The 14254-nt window shown below is 39.6% G+C and overlaps 1 long non-coding RNA gene across 1 annotated transcript; it reads left to right on the top strand.

Annotated features, from left to right (window-relative positions):
• Window positions 1-7: 7 nt before the first annotated feature.
• On the top strand, window positions 8-3550 carry LOC139081378 (uncharacterized). Its single transcript, XR_011536452.1, has 3 exons — window positions 8-813; window positions 2066-2161; window positions 3200-3550. It is a non-coding gene; the product is annotated as an uncharacterized lncRNA (long non-coding RNA).
• Window positions 3551-14254: the final 10704 nt, after the last annotated feature.

Here is a 14254-nt window from a genome sequence, read left to right as displayed (position 1 = left end):
ATGGACTGGAATTGGTTCTGCCACACGGCCACTAAATTATCAGTAGTACTATGCCATTGTGGTCAGAAAACTCATCAGGCTGTTTTAGACTCCTGTCTTACAACTGCTTTCCCTGTGGTCAGCGAAGCAAGAGAAGTGATAAAGCCAGAGAAGCATCTTGTTTTCCTCTGTTCTCATCCTGGGTCAGATGAATTCTTCATAGCAGGGCTTGGCCAATTTTCAGGGTGTTAACAGTGGTTTAATTGGTAGAGCTTTGAAGAAACTTACATGTGTCCCTCTTTCTCCTATCATGAAACCAGAGAGGCATGACTCAAAAGAACTCTCTGCCTCATTCAGGAGTCCCCACAGTGTCACAGGCTGTTGCTCAAAGCAGGTCATGAGGTTGGCCCAGATTCAAGGGGTGGGGAAACAGATTCCACATCTTGAGGGGAGGAGCTGCAAAGAGTTTGTGGCCATGTTTAAAACACCCACCTGTGTATGTATATGTACGTGTATATTGTATTTATTTACCACATCCATCAATCCCCTACACATATGTTTGTGTGTGTGTATGTACACATATGTATATATTTCTATATTTTTTAAAATAAATTTTGAATGGCTAGAAATAGTTTAGATTAGTTTTCTTCTGATGTGAATTATTTTTGCTTTACCTTAAAGAGTGCTTTGGAAAGTTTTCCTGAACTAACAATAATTACTCGAGACTCTAAAGCAAAAAGTGGGGGATCTGCCATTTCTAAAATCAAAATGAATGGCAGAGCTTATAATAGGAAAACTCTAAGGACTTCTAAAACAGCCACTAAATCTGCACAAGTGAGTATATATTGATTGTTGTAAGTATACCTTTTCCAGTTGTTAATATAATTCCTACTTAAAACATTGAAATAAGCAAGCAGTTTACCATGTTGTTAATTGTGAAGTCTTTTCAGGTAGAAATGAGCAGCTCCAGCCTAAGGAAGAGGGACTTGGTGTTAGTCTTCGTCTCCAGTGCCTAGCACAGTATCTGGCAGACAGTGGGTGCTCACACATTTTTTAAATAGACTAATAAGCAAGGAATCATCCTATGCCTGCATTTATATTTTTTTATATAGTTTTGTGGGTTTTTTTGGTCATTGGATGCAAATGCAGACAGAGAAGTGAGTGTGCACACTTCCCATAGGATTCAGTGTGGATTCCATCTGCCAAATTATTAAAATTGGAATCCATTTAATTTCAAACATGGTCTAAATTACTGCTTTTTCAGAAAACAGCTTAGCAACATATCAAGTCCACCTCAAAGATGCATTCTGTAGAAACATATTTACAAATGCATAAAAACATGCATTTGCTCATTGCAGAATTGTAAGAGCAGTTCAGTTATGTATCATCACTGTGAGACTGGATAAATAAAGAGTCATTCAGAGAATGTAATGCTATGGGCTTTTCAAAAAGAAGAGGTAGATTAATTTGTTCTTGCACTAAAAGTTTTGAGTGCCCATGGTGTGCCAAATACAGTTCTAAGTACCACAAATAAACAGTGAAAAATGGTCAAAAATCCCCGCCCTCATATAATTTATATTGGGGGCGCACATGTAATAAAGATAAAGATATCCAAGTTTTAGTTAGGTGAAAAACTAGTTATAGAAAAGAAAGTTGCAGAACAATATGTATAGTATAATTCCCTTCCCTTTACAAAATTAGTGTTGTTCATATATGTGTGGGGGGACATGGAAGAACGCATAACTGTAATGCTGTTAACCTCGTTTATCTCTGAATCAAGAGATTATAGGATTCTTTTGCTTTATAAGTCACATTATATGTTTACTGTGTGAATTTTTGTATAATGTTTAATTTTTTGGAATAGTGTATATTTATATTCGGGAAAAAGAATGAAGATTTTAAAATACAATTTAAATTCTGTTTTTGAATAAGCTTCTTGTTGATATTAATACAGGGTAATGCCTAGCCATAGAAATCATTTTTAAGATTTCCATTGAGACTTTTGGTCTAGTACTTTTGTAAAAGTATTCTTAGCTCAGCTAGCTCCATGAAATAAATATATCTGTAAACTCTTTTGATTTTATAGGAATTTGCTGTCGATCCAGAGAAAATACAGTTGTATTCTTTATATCATTCACTGCATCATTATAAATATCATGTTTATCTCATATGTAAAGATGAGGTAATTATTTTTCACTTATTTTACCAAAGAAATGTGTGTTTCTCCAAATTTTAAGGAGACTGTAGGTATAGTATTTTTTAATGTTTTAAAGACCATTGTTAGAAAATGTGTGTATATTCTCCTGTAAATAATAACAAGAAGACTTATTGTTCGGAGTCTCTGTCGTGTGTTGTGCTCGGTGCTCAGAGTAATCTGAGGCTCATCGCCTCTCGTGGGAACTGTAAGCGGTAATGTTTTTAAGCTGTTAGAGCTTGCTGTACCTTGCCATAATAAATGGTCCTTTGCCGCATGTTCTCTCATAATGTACGATGATTCTGCTGTAATTCGCTTCAGTCACTGCTGTCTTCTTATCACTAGCATGGCCTTATCCCACTTAATTGCAGAGAAATAGGGCATTTGTTCCTTGGCATGAAGAAATGATCATTAAAATTTAATGTTAACTATTAAATACCATAATTTAAGTTGCTCAGAAGTTATGTATGACAATAATACCATTTTTGGATTGGATATAAGGATTAATTTGCTTAGAAGTTAAATGACTACAGACATTACTACCTTTTTTTGACCAGCACTATCAATTTTTTTAATCAAAAAGGGTGAAGTTGGCTCAAGGCTGTACCCGATATGTTTGATCATGGTTTAGTGTGGAAGGATGTTCATAAATCGAACCTCTGTCTAGCAAAGGAGAAAGTAAAGATGGTCATGTGAAATACGGTGACCGCTGTTACAGTGCTTTGAAATGCAGAATTGACCCCCAAATTTGCCTTTCAGCTTTTAACACAATTGGAAGGAATTGAGAAAGTTTGAACCACTTTTCCTAGCCTTCCTCCCTGCCCCACGGAGCCAAAAATGATAGTATTAGACTTAACCCAAATTTATTTGAAATAATCCTTTTCCATGGATAGATTTTTCCAAAAAAGGATTCCTACTTGTAGGTGACTTAATCTCTTTTCATTCAGAATATAGAAACAGTAAGCCCTTGCGAAGAGCTTATAAAGTGATAAGTATAAGCGAATGTGCCAACTCTCTTTATTTTAGATTTCTTCTGTGCAGAAAAGAAATGAAGATTTACGACAGGAAGAAATTGTTCAACTTTGTATGAAAAATGTAAAATGGGTGGAAGACCTATTTGAAAAATTTGGAGAACTTCTAAATCATGTTCAGCAGAAATGTTCCTAACAATTTCCACAAAAGTGCCGCCTATTTTGTAGCACTAATGAGACAGCGGAGAGAGGTGATCAAAGAGTGTCTGGGGCCTCAGACAATCGAATATCAAGCAGTGGTCTCCTGCAGGCCCGCCTGCTCCAATCAGGGAACTGGCATCGTGACCTCTGCTGAAGGACAGTGGTGCTGCCAAGGAATTCAGTCCTTCGGAAGTGGACCTAAATCCCAAGACATGTGTATCCCAATGAATGATTTTTCTATTTTGTAAACCATTGCGTAACTGATTTTTATTTTCAGAAATGTTTTTTGACAAATGAAGCATGCACTAAATACAATTTTTCTTTATTGCTAGAGAGATAACACTTCAGTAACTTGATAATTTTTTCCTGACTCTGACTAAACACCAGGATGAAAGAAAGGGGACAGAAAGCCTATGTTTGCATTCATGTCTGGCCACGAAACGGAAAGTATCGTACGTTATGAAAACAGATGTGGTGTGATGTGACATTTTGTACGAGAATATCAACAGTTTAAAATATGAAATTCAGAATCTGCATTCTGCTTTACGAACTCCTTTTACTCTTAACACGTTCAGGAAACTGGATGTGGAATTGGTGTAATTCTATGACTGCTTTTCATGTCAAATTATATTGTGATGGAAAAAACAATGACATACTATTTTCCCTATCTCAAAGAAAAGTATTTTCCTTTATACTTTTTTCCCTTTGGAAAAATTTTCAGTCGTACATTTTATTTCACTAATAGTTGTATTTTTCACAAGGAAAGTGTTGTGGTCATAATTATGTTTGATGTATCTGTATTACACTTTTCATTATTTTCAGTAAATCTTATTTAGATATATATTGAATTTCTATTGTGAATTCTATCTTGAGGTAACCATTTTTGTTTATACAGATTTCCTTCAGTGTTATCCAGAATATGCATTTAGTACTAGAATTAGTTTAGCTTTATAAATGGGGTTGTGTTAGACACTGAAGTAATTTCCTGATTCATGAAAATACATTTCTTACTAAATTAGCACTTGATTAACTGATTTATCAAAATAAAAATCTAACCACATTATACATTTTGAGAAATAAACGTTTAGTAGACCTCATGCAGTGTTAAACACAGCTTACCTAACTGAGAACTGGAAGTGGTGAAGCTCTCCTTTGGATGCCTTTCCAACCTTTAGATGTATATTGTAGCCTTCTTTAGTTTGATAGCTAGTGTTTTGAGTCATTTAGCTGAGACAGTGAACGTATTAGGTTCAACATGACCTTGTATTTTATTTGTGTTTGCCAACAGGATGCCTTATTTGTTTGAGAAAAAGATTTACTAGTGTCTTTCTAAATGATCTCCTTTTTTAGGATTCTAAAGATGTTGTTAATCATCCTACGTGTTTATTTTGCCACCATTTAGTGCCTTAATTCCTATCCAGAAAGCAGTGTTACTGCTTAATGCCCAAATAAGACATGTGTATGTGGATATTGCTGTTGTCTTGATTTTGAGTTAATAGGTCAACTTCTAATAGCTAAAACCTCAGTAAACTGGCAAAGAATTAAAGGTAACACATGACTCAATTTGAGAATGAAACCTTGTAGCATTGGGTGAAAAATCAGTATTTGAGGTAAACTTACACATTTGTTTCTGATGGTTATCTTTTTAAGAGAAATAATCCTTAATCCAACAATCCTTGTCCCTGCCTTTAGACAGGATACTCAATAATAGCAGTTTCTTTCAAGGTTTAAGTGTTCAATTTCTGAAAGCTTAAAACAAAAAAACCGTTTAGGCAGCTTATTTGGAAAACAAAAGTAACTTATTTGATTCATTTTGCCTAACTCAAGTGAGAGAATATCAGCAATGAGCATGATACAATTAATTTTGCTAAATGGAGAAGAGTAGGAAGCAGCCGTATTTCTTTCTGATATTGACTCTGGCTAGAATTGGTTTCTTTCATTTCCAAAGTGCACAGCAGATACTGCATCTCCTAATGTAGTGTTACAAGTCTTTATGTTACACCCTCAGCTTACTTTCCTGAATCATTGTTGGTTTAAATATTTTAAAAAGCCGTCTTGCTTTTAGGGTAACACTTGAAGTACCTGTTTGAAACGACTAGCCACATTTTCTTCATGATAAGACCTTTAGGAAATAGAGACGTTTCTTGTAGAAAATAATCCATTTCATTTTCAACTACAGTTGCCCTCCAACTGTTTGCAGTTGAATTCATTTTAGTAAAACAAGCGTTTTTGTGATATCAGAGGCCAAGTCTATAGGACTGCCTGGAGGAGACCTGGTTGTAACTTTGCAGCATCCTCTGTCATTTGATCCACGTAGCATAGACAGACGTCAAACTCCAGGCCTTAGAGAAACCTGGGACACTTATGACAGCTATACATCAGTCTGTCCTTGGGGATGATGTCAAATACCTAGCTGTTTAGCTTTCACAGTCCTTGCCAGGCAGTTTGAGATTTATAATAGAAATAACTTTAGGTGGTGGATTGAGTCAAAGAGGTAAAGTACACGTTGCACAACCCAGGAAAACATTTTAAAGAAATGTTTGATTTTCCTACCTTCTGATATCTGAAAATAATTTTGTATAAAAAATCGTTTTGTGTTGGTGTTTATTTCTAGTTCACATTACTGTTTGGAGAAGCAAGCAGGCTCCTGCTTTTCATTTGCACGATAACCAGTTTCCACTACTTGAGCCTCTATTGAAGTCATAAATTTATAATGATTTATGAATTATCATAGTAGTTCAACAATAGAAGCTGCCCATTTTTCTATTACACTTTCAAATAGAAAACATTGGTAAGATGGGAAAACTTTAATTATAATGGCTTAAAAAATCTTCAGATTATCTTTAAGTTTCTAAATTTCTTTAAATTTCTAAAATTTAAAACTTACAGGTGATTCATACATTATCACTGTTTTCAAAGCTTTCATCACATTTTTAAAGCCTTATTTTCCTTTTAATATGTATATTTATTTTCTTTAAAGCAGCTATTTCCCAGCCTATGACTTTGGAGATATATCCATAAACCAATACAGCAGCAGGGTTATTGAGTCAGCTTTGGGTCTCAAGAGTTGCTTCAGATGTACACGTTTGTGAATTTTATTGTATTTGTAGAATACAATGTTTGTTTAAAGATATACTTCCATCTGTTTCTCAAGACTGATTTTAAGATAGAGTGAAATATCCCAGGATGATTGCTTCTAATTGTGTCAGTTGCACTTGACACATAACTGCACAAATGAAGAATGTACGCTTTTGGTTGTGCATTAACTTACATGTACAACCTTTGGCATCTGTGTTCACAAATGCATGTTTTTGCAAATCATCTTTATCTATAAATGACAATAATTGAAGTTAAGGACAGAAATAAACTTGTATTTGTAGTCCAGAATTTAAGTGGTCCATAATACGATGTATGGAAATTGGAAATGTGAAGGACAGTTTTGTACATTTGTTACTAACTCAGATCATTAAAATGAAAACAATTTTTTAAACAACAAAATCAAAATGTTTTGGAGTTTGGTTTTTTTTTAAGAATTGAAAACTGAGGTATTGTATTATCCAAAAGCATCGTCATGTTATAGATTCCTCACATAACACTCATCATCACACAGGGTCCTAAACCAGTTACTAGATATGAGTGTTATAGGGCCCACCCATCTTTTTCTCAAATGGTTGTGTCAACATTTGATGAAATATACAGCCTCAGATGACAATAACAGAAAATACTTGAGTTTCTATGTTAAGATACAACTCTTTTAGCCCTTTTCCACCTATAAAGAGGTGTAAATCCACTGTCAATTTACTAATTTTTATTTGAAAATACAGACAATCCTCCACTTTAAATGGTTTGACTCTTTATGATGGTGTGAAAGCGATACACGTTCAGTAGAAATGGTGCTCAGAAGTTTGAATGTTGATCTTTTCCTGGGCCAATGGGATGTGCACGATCCTGCCTCAGGATGCTGGCAGCACAGGGAGCCTCAGCTCTCAGTCCATCTGGCGATCACGAGGGTGAACAGCCTACACGCTGCAACCACTCTGACCCCAGTCACCCGTTTTGTTTCCCACTTTCAGTGCAGTATTCAATCAGTTACGAGATGCTTGACACTGTATTATCCAGCAGGCTTGTGTGAGATGCTTCTGTCTGACTGTGAGTGTCAGTGCTCTGAGCGTGGTCACTGTAGGCGAGGCTAAGCTGGGACATTTGCTAGGTTTGATGTACCGAATGTATTTTTGACTTAGGATATTTTCAACTGAAGATATTTTATTGAGACATAACCCCATCGTAAGTTGAGGAAGATCTGTACTGCAAAGTTGGAAGTAATTGATAATAACTAGATATTTTATTATCTATACAAACTATTGAGTATGTAAAAAGGAGTTTGTCCTGACCCTTTCATTTTCAGAATAATAGTATTTTGCCTTAACTTCCTTATAATATTTTTAAATATTAAATATTTCAAGTAATAATATTGTCAGCGTGTTTGTTGTGTTTAGGTTTGGTGTAAAAGCACTTTTCATTCCTTGATGAATTGTATGCAGTTCGAAAATCTTTAATCAGTGATCTCTATCAAAAAAAATTCTTTTTTTGAGGAAGATTAGCCCTCAGATAACTACTGCCAGTCCTACTCTTTTTGCTGAGGAAGACTGGCCCTGAGCTAACATCCGTGCCCATCTTCCTCTACTTTATATGTGGTATGCCTACTACAGCATGGTGTGCCAAGCGGTGCCATGTCCACACCTGGGATCTGAACCAGCAAACCCCGGGCCACCGAGAAGCAGAACATGCGAACTTAACCGCTGCACCACCTGGCCAGCCCCTCAAAAAATATTTTAAAGTTCTGTAACATCCCTGTTTTGTTATCCATTGGTTGCTGAAATTGCTGTTCATTTTAGTATTTTCCACAAAATATTTTAGAAAACAGTCACTATTCAAATTACCAGTATGCAAGCCTAAACAATAGCCTTGATCCCACACTGCTTTGTCAAGGTCTTGTGCCTCAGAGAAACTCTAAACCCTTTTAACCTGACTCTTCTCAAGGAAGATGTGAAAGAGGGTACTCCTACTCTTTATTTTCCATATGAAAATGTTAATATTACCAGAAAAATAAAGCTACTCCTTCCTGCTGTTTAAAAAACAGTCATAGAATATAAAAAAGTGTAAAGAAAAAGGTCTAAACCACTCTACCAAATCTTGACACCAGCCTAAAATACGCTTTCAGTCTATGGAATGGGCCCTTTTCTGTGGTGTGGCTTTAAGTAAATTCTAGATTTCAGAGATGCCCATGTTTAAATGAAAATTAAAAGGCACGTTTCAAAGTGAAATAGAAAAGATCTGGATTATTGATCATGTTAGGTTATGTGTATATCTGTTCAGTTAGCATGAATAATTTGGTGCTGGCAAGTTTCAAATAAAAGGAAGATAAAATTACCTGTTAGTCTATTGTTAACCTTACCTATTTTGTAATGTTAATCAGGAGTCTGCAAAAATAACTTATGTTTTACATATAATTTACCTATGATGCGTGGAGAGTTTATTGTCTTCTCTCACATCCATTATAGATGTTCTTTTAATTTAGCTCATTAAAGTATTTAGAATAAGGCAACAGTGAAGATCATTTAAGACAGAATAAAAAATAATGGAGATGGTAGAAATGTTTTTCTTAAATTGCAGCCAGTTATCTTTGTCCTCTCCTTACCCTCTTCACAACATTTCCATGGCTTTCATTGCCTTTAACCCAAACTCTGTCACAGTTTGCAAAGCCCTTTATGAAATGTCCCTCCTTAACTTCCCCTGCCCTTCAGGAACTTCTTTAAATTCCTCAAATGTGTGTGTGTGTGTGTTTGCCTCCAGTCCTTCATGTTCCCTCTGAACTATTCCTTCAGATTTCACTTTAATATCATTTCTGTTGAACTAGATTGGATGCCCTGTGACTCCTCCAGTGTAGCATTTACCACACTCTGGTGGTTGCTTGATGGCTGGTCTCTTTTGTGCTCCATCTTCTCTCCTAATGAGAGGACCCTTGGGTGTTTTCCTCACCATTGCATTCCTAGCATCTAGTGCAGCATCTGGTCTCATTAAATATTTGATGAATACCTGGATATATGAAAGGAGAGTTACAGGGACCATTAAAAAGGTAAAACAGGAAAGTATTCATTGCATTTTGCAATAAAGGCATTAATGACCTTAGCAATAGTAATTGCAACATCAGAAGAAAATGGCAGTACCAAGAGTTTGTATAATGCAAAAATTGCTGGTATTTTTAAGAAAAAGTGGAATGTGGTGGCCACCATTTTTTACATTTTGTCCTCATATGCAGAGAGAGCCCTGGTACCAGGAATTCACATTTCTCTTGTCTTTTGGGCTGGTGACTCTCCAGCTAGAATAATCAGGGAAGAAAGTCCTGGTTAAAATTGGTGTTTCTGTTAGATGCACCCATTGTGAGCAAAGTCCTCTGGTGGGAGAGTTCATTTACTGGGGAGGATCAGGAAAGGCATCATGGAGGCTGTAATGATTAAGCTGAACCTCAGAGGTCGGGAGGACTTTAAACAGAGATGGATGAGCAAGATGGCATAAGATTTAGTTTGCATCAGGAGAAAGGTGTCTACTTCTGTTCTGCCACCAGCTCTATTCTCAGGAATGTCCTGTGACACTTAATCTGGATCTGTTTTCTCATCCTGAAAATGAAGCAATAAATAAAGTCTTAAGCTATTAATGTTCTTTAATTCTAGATAGGGAGACTGGAATGTTGGGAGAAATGCCCAGTGGTTCAGTTTGGCAGCACCTAAAGAGAGAGACAGCAGAAGAGTAAGCATGGAAAGGCCTTACAGCATTATTTACTATCTTGTACTAACTTGCAAGACTTTCAAAATATTTAAGCAACTAATTTGTACACTCACCCCACCATCAGCTCTTAGTGCATCTTGTGATGGTAGTGTGAGATTAATTACAAACATGTCTGATATCAGCAGTCAATTATGAAGTATTTAAGGACTGTAGCCAAATAGTCTTCATCTGTCTCCAACAGCATGGTCTTGTACACGATAGGCACTTAAAATGTATGTGTTGAGTAGATAGTGAATAGAAAAATGAGGGTTCATTAGGGTACAGGTTCGGGTTTGGGTTCGGGTTAGGGTCTGGGTGTGGGGTCGGGCTCGGGTTCAGGTTGTAGATAGAGGTTAGGGGTTAGGGTAAGGGTTAGGGTTGGGGTTAGGGGTTAGGGTTAGGGTAAGGGCCATACAAAGGCCTGTGAAAGGCAGTTTCTTTCCAGCCCATCATCTCGCCACATCAGACCTTCTGGTCTCACCCGTCTCCTACATAGCTCTAGAGGTGGAACGCACAAAGCACTGCCTCCATCCCTCAAGGGGAGAAAAGCCAAAAACCATCTTGCTTGCAGCTCTTTGGGAAGCTGAGAAAGAACTCGCTTTCCACAGTGCTCTTACAGCGGACCGGGAACCTCTCCTATGAATGTGGCTACAATGCCATTTCTTTCCAGCCCTGACTGTGCCGCTTTAGAGATTCTGCTTCTGCCACATTACCATGTTGCCAACCCTGCTCACAGCAGAGGTCTACATCTTCCCCTTAAGCAATGCAGCCGAGGCCTGAAGGATTTTGTTTCCAAATGCTTAGGAAGAGAGAGACAAGAGTTTTTTAACCACCCACGCTTGCTGACTGGTGGAGACAGTGTCAGAAAACACCTATATCACAAAGGCCCCTTTGCCCTCAGCCATGCCCTACATTAGAGCTGAAAGGCACAAAGCACTGCTTCTGTCGCTGAAGGGGAGACAAGCCACAAACAGTCTTGCTTCCAGGTCTTTAGGAAGCTGAGAGAGAGTTCACTTTCCACATTTCTCTTACAGCTAGCGGAAAGTCTCCTACAAAGGCGGGTGAAAGGCTGTTTCTTTCCAGCACTGATCTCAACGACAGAGAATGTCTGCTCTCAGCAGTGCCCTACATTGCTCTAGAGGTGAAAGTGACAGGGCACTGCCTCCAGCCCTCAAGGAGAGAGAAGCCACAAGTCGTCTTGCTTGCAGCTCTTTAGGAAGCTGAGAAACAATTCAATTTCCACACTGCTCTTACAGCGTAAGAGAAACTTCACTACAAAGGTGGCTGAAAGGCTGTTTCTTCCAGAGCTGATCACACCGCCTTAGAACATCTGCACTCACCTGTGCACTACATTGCTGTAAAGGTGGAAGGCACAAGGCACTTCCTCATGCTCTCAAGGGGAGACAAGCCACAAACCGTCTTGCTTGCTGCTCTTTGGGAAGCTGAGAAAGAACTCACTTTCCACAGTGCTCTTACAGCAGACAGGGAAGTTCTCCTACAAAGGAGCCTGAAATGCAGTTTCTTTCCGGTCCTGACCACGCCACTCCAGAAGGTCTGCTTCTGCCACATTTCCATGCTGCCAAATCGGCTCACCCTTGTTCACTGGTGGAGACAGTGTCAGAAAGCACCTATATAAGAAAGGCCCATTTGCCCTCAGCAGTGCCCTACATTACTCTAGAGCTGGAAGGCACAAAGCACTGCTTCTGTTGCTGAAGGGGAGACAAGCCACAAAGCGTATTGCTTCCAGCTCTTTGGCAAGCTGAGAAAGAACTCGCTCTCCACAGTGCTCTCACAACCTGCTGGGAAGCTCTCCTACAAAGGCCTGAAACACAGTTTGTTTCCAGCCCTGATCTCGCCGCCTTAGAACTTCTGTTCTAAGCCATGTACTACATTGCTCTAGAGGTGGAAGGCACAGAGCACTGAGTCAGTGCCCCAAAGGATCCAAGCCAAAAACGGTCTTGCTTCCAGGTCTTTGGGAAGGTAAGAAATAACTCGCTCTCCACAGTGCTCTTACAGCCTCCTGGGAACATCTCTTACAAAGGCCAGTGAAACGCAGTTTCTTTCCAGCCTTGATCTCACTGAAGTAGAACATCTACTCCGCCATGTCCTTCATTGCCCTAGGCATGGAAGGGAGAAAGAACTGCCTCATTTCCTGAAGGGGAGACAGGCCACAAGCCATCTTGCTTCCAGCTCTTTGGCAAGCTGAGAAAGAACTCGCTTTCCACAGTGCTCTTACAACTGACTGGGAAACTGTCATACAAAGGCCTGAAAAACCCAGTTTCTTTCCAGCCCTGATCTCGCTGAAGTAGGACCTCTGCTCTGCCGTGTCCTACATTGCCCGAGGGGTGGAAGGGAGAAAGAACTGCCTCGATTACTGAAAGGGAGACAGGCCACAAACCTTCTTGCTTCTAACTCTTTTCACAAGCTGAGAAAGAACTCGCTTTCCACAGTGCTCTTACAGACTACCAGGAACCTGTCATAAAAAGTCCTGTGAAATGCAGTTTCTTTCAAGCCCTGATCTCGATGCCTTAGAACTTCTGCTCTGCTGTGTCCTGCATGGCCCTCGGGGTGGAAGGGAAAAAGAACTCCGTCACTTCCTCAAGGGGAGACAGGCCACAAACAGTCTTGCATCCAGCTCTTTGACAAGCTAAGAAAGAACTCGCTTTAAACAGTGCTCTTACAGCCTACCAGGACCTGTCATAAAAAGGAATGAAATGCAGTTTTTTCCAGCCCTGATCTTGCCATCTTAGAACTTCTGCTCTAAGCCATGTACTACATTGCTCTAGAGGTGGAAGGCACAAAGAACTGAGTCAGTGCCTCAAAAGGAGACAAGCCACAAGGGGTCTTGCTTTCAGCTCTTTTGGAAGCTAAGAAACAATTTGCACTCCACAGCGCTCTTACAGCCTCCTGGGAACATCTCTTACAAAGGCCTGTGAAACGCAGTTTCTTTCCAGCCCTGATCTCACTGAATTAGAACCTCTGCTCTGCTGTGTCCTACATTGCCCTAGGGGTGGAAGGGAGAAAGAACTGCCTTAATTCCTGAAAGGGAGACAGGCCAAAAACCGTCATGCTTCCAGCTCTTTTGGCAAGCTGAGAAAGAACTCGCTTTCCACAGTGCTCTTACAACTGACTGGGAACCTGTCATACAAAGGCCTGTGAAACGCAGTTTTTTTCCAGCCCTGATCTCGCTGAAATAGAACCTCTGCTTTGCCTTGTCCTACATTGCTGTAGAAGTGCAAGGCACAAAGTCTTGCCTTGTCAGCTCATGGGGAGACAAGGCACAAACCGTCTTGCTTACAGCTCTTTGGCAAGCTGAGAAAGAACATGCTTTCCACAAGGCTCTTACAGCCTACCGGGCACCACTCATACAAAGGCATGAAACACAGTTTGTTTCCAGCCCTGATCTCGCCTTCTTAGAATGTCTGCTCTAAGTCAGGTCCTCCATTGCTCTAGAGGTGGGAGACAGCAAGCCCTGAGTCAGCCCCCTCAAAGGGAGACAGGCCACAATTGGTCTCGCTTCCAGGTCCTTGGGAAGCTAAGAAACAACTCTCTCTCCACAGTGATCTTACAGCCTACCGGCAACATCTCCTACAGAGGCATGTGAAACGCAGTTCCTTTCCAGCCCTGATCTCGCTGAATCAGAACTTCTGCTCTGCCATGTCCTGCATGGCCCTCGGGGTGGAAGGGAAAAAGAAGTGTCTCATTTCCTCAAGGGGAGATAGGCCACAAACCGTCTTGCTTCCAGCTCTTAGGTAAGCTGAGAAAGAACTCACTTTCCACACTGCTCTTACAGCCTACTGGAAACGTCTCATACAAAGGCCCGAAACACATTTTGTTTCCTGCTCTGGTCTCACCGCCTTAGAACTTCTGCTCTAAGTCAGGTCCTCCATTGCTCTAGAGGTGGAAGGCACAAAGCACTGAGTGAGAGCCTCAAAAGGAGGCAAGCCACAAACGGTCTTGCTTCCAGCTCTTTGGGAAGCCAGGAAACAACTCGATTTCCACAGTGCTCTTACAGCCTCCTGGGAATATCTCTTACAAAGGCATGTGAAACGCTGTTCCTTTCCAGCCCTGATCTCGCTGAATT

This window comes from Equus przewalskii, unplaced genomic scaffold (genome assembly GCF_037783145.1).
Source record: "Equus przewalskii isolate Varuska unplaced genomic scaffold, EquPr2 contig_R1859, whole genome shotgun sequence".
Classification (NCBI taxonomy): Eukaryota; Metazoa; Chordata; class Mammalia; order Perissodactyla; family Equidae; genus Equus; species Equus przewalskii.
Note: the sequence above shows the minus strand (reverse complement) of the source record. Positions and strands in the feature narration are given on the sequence as shown.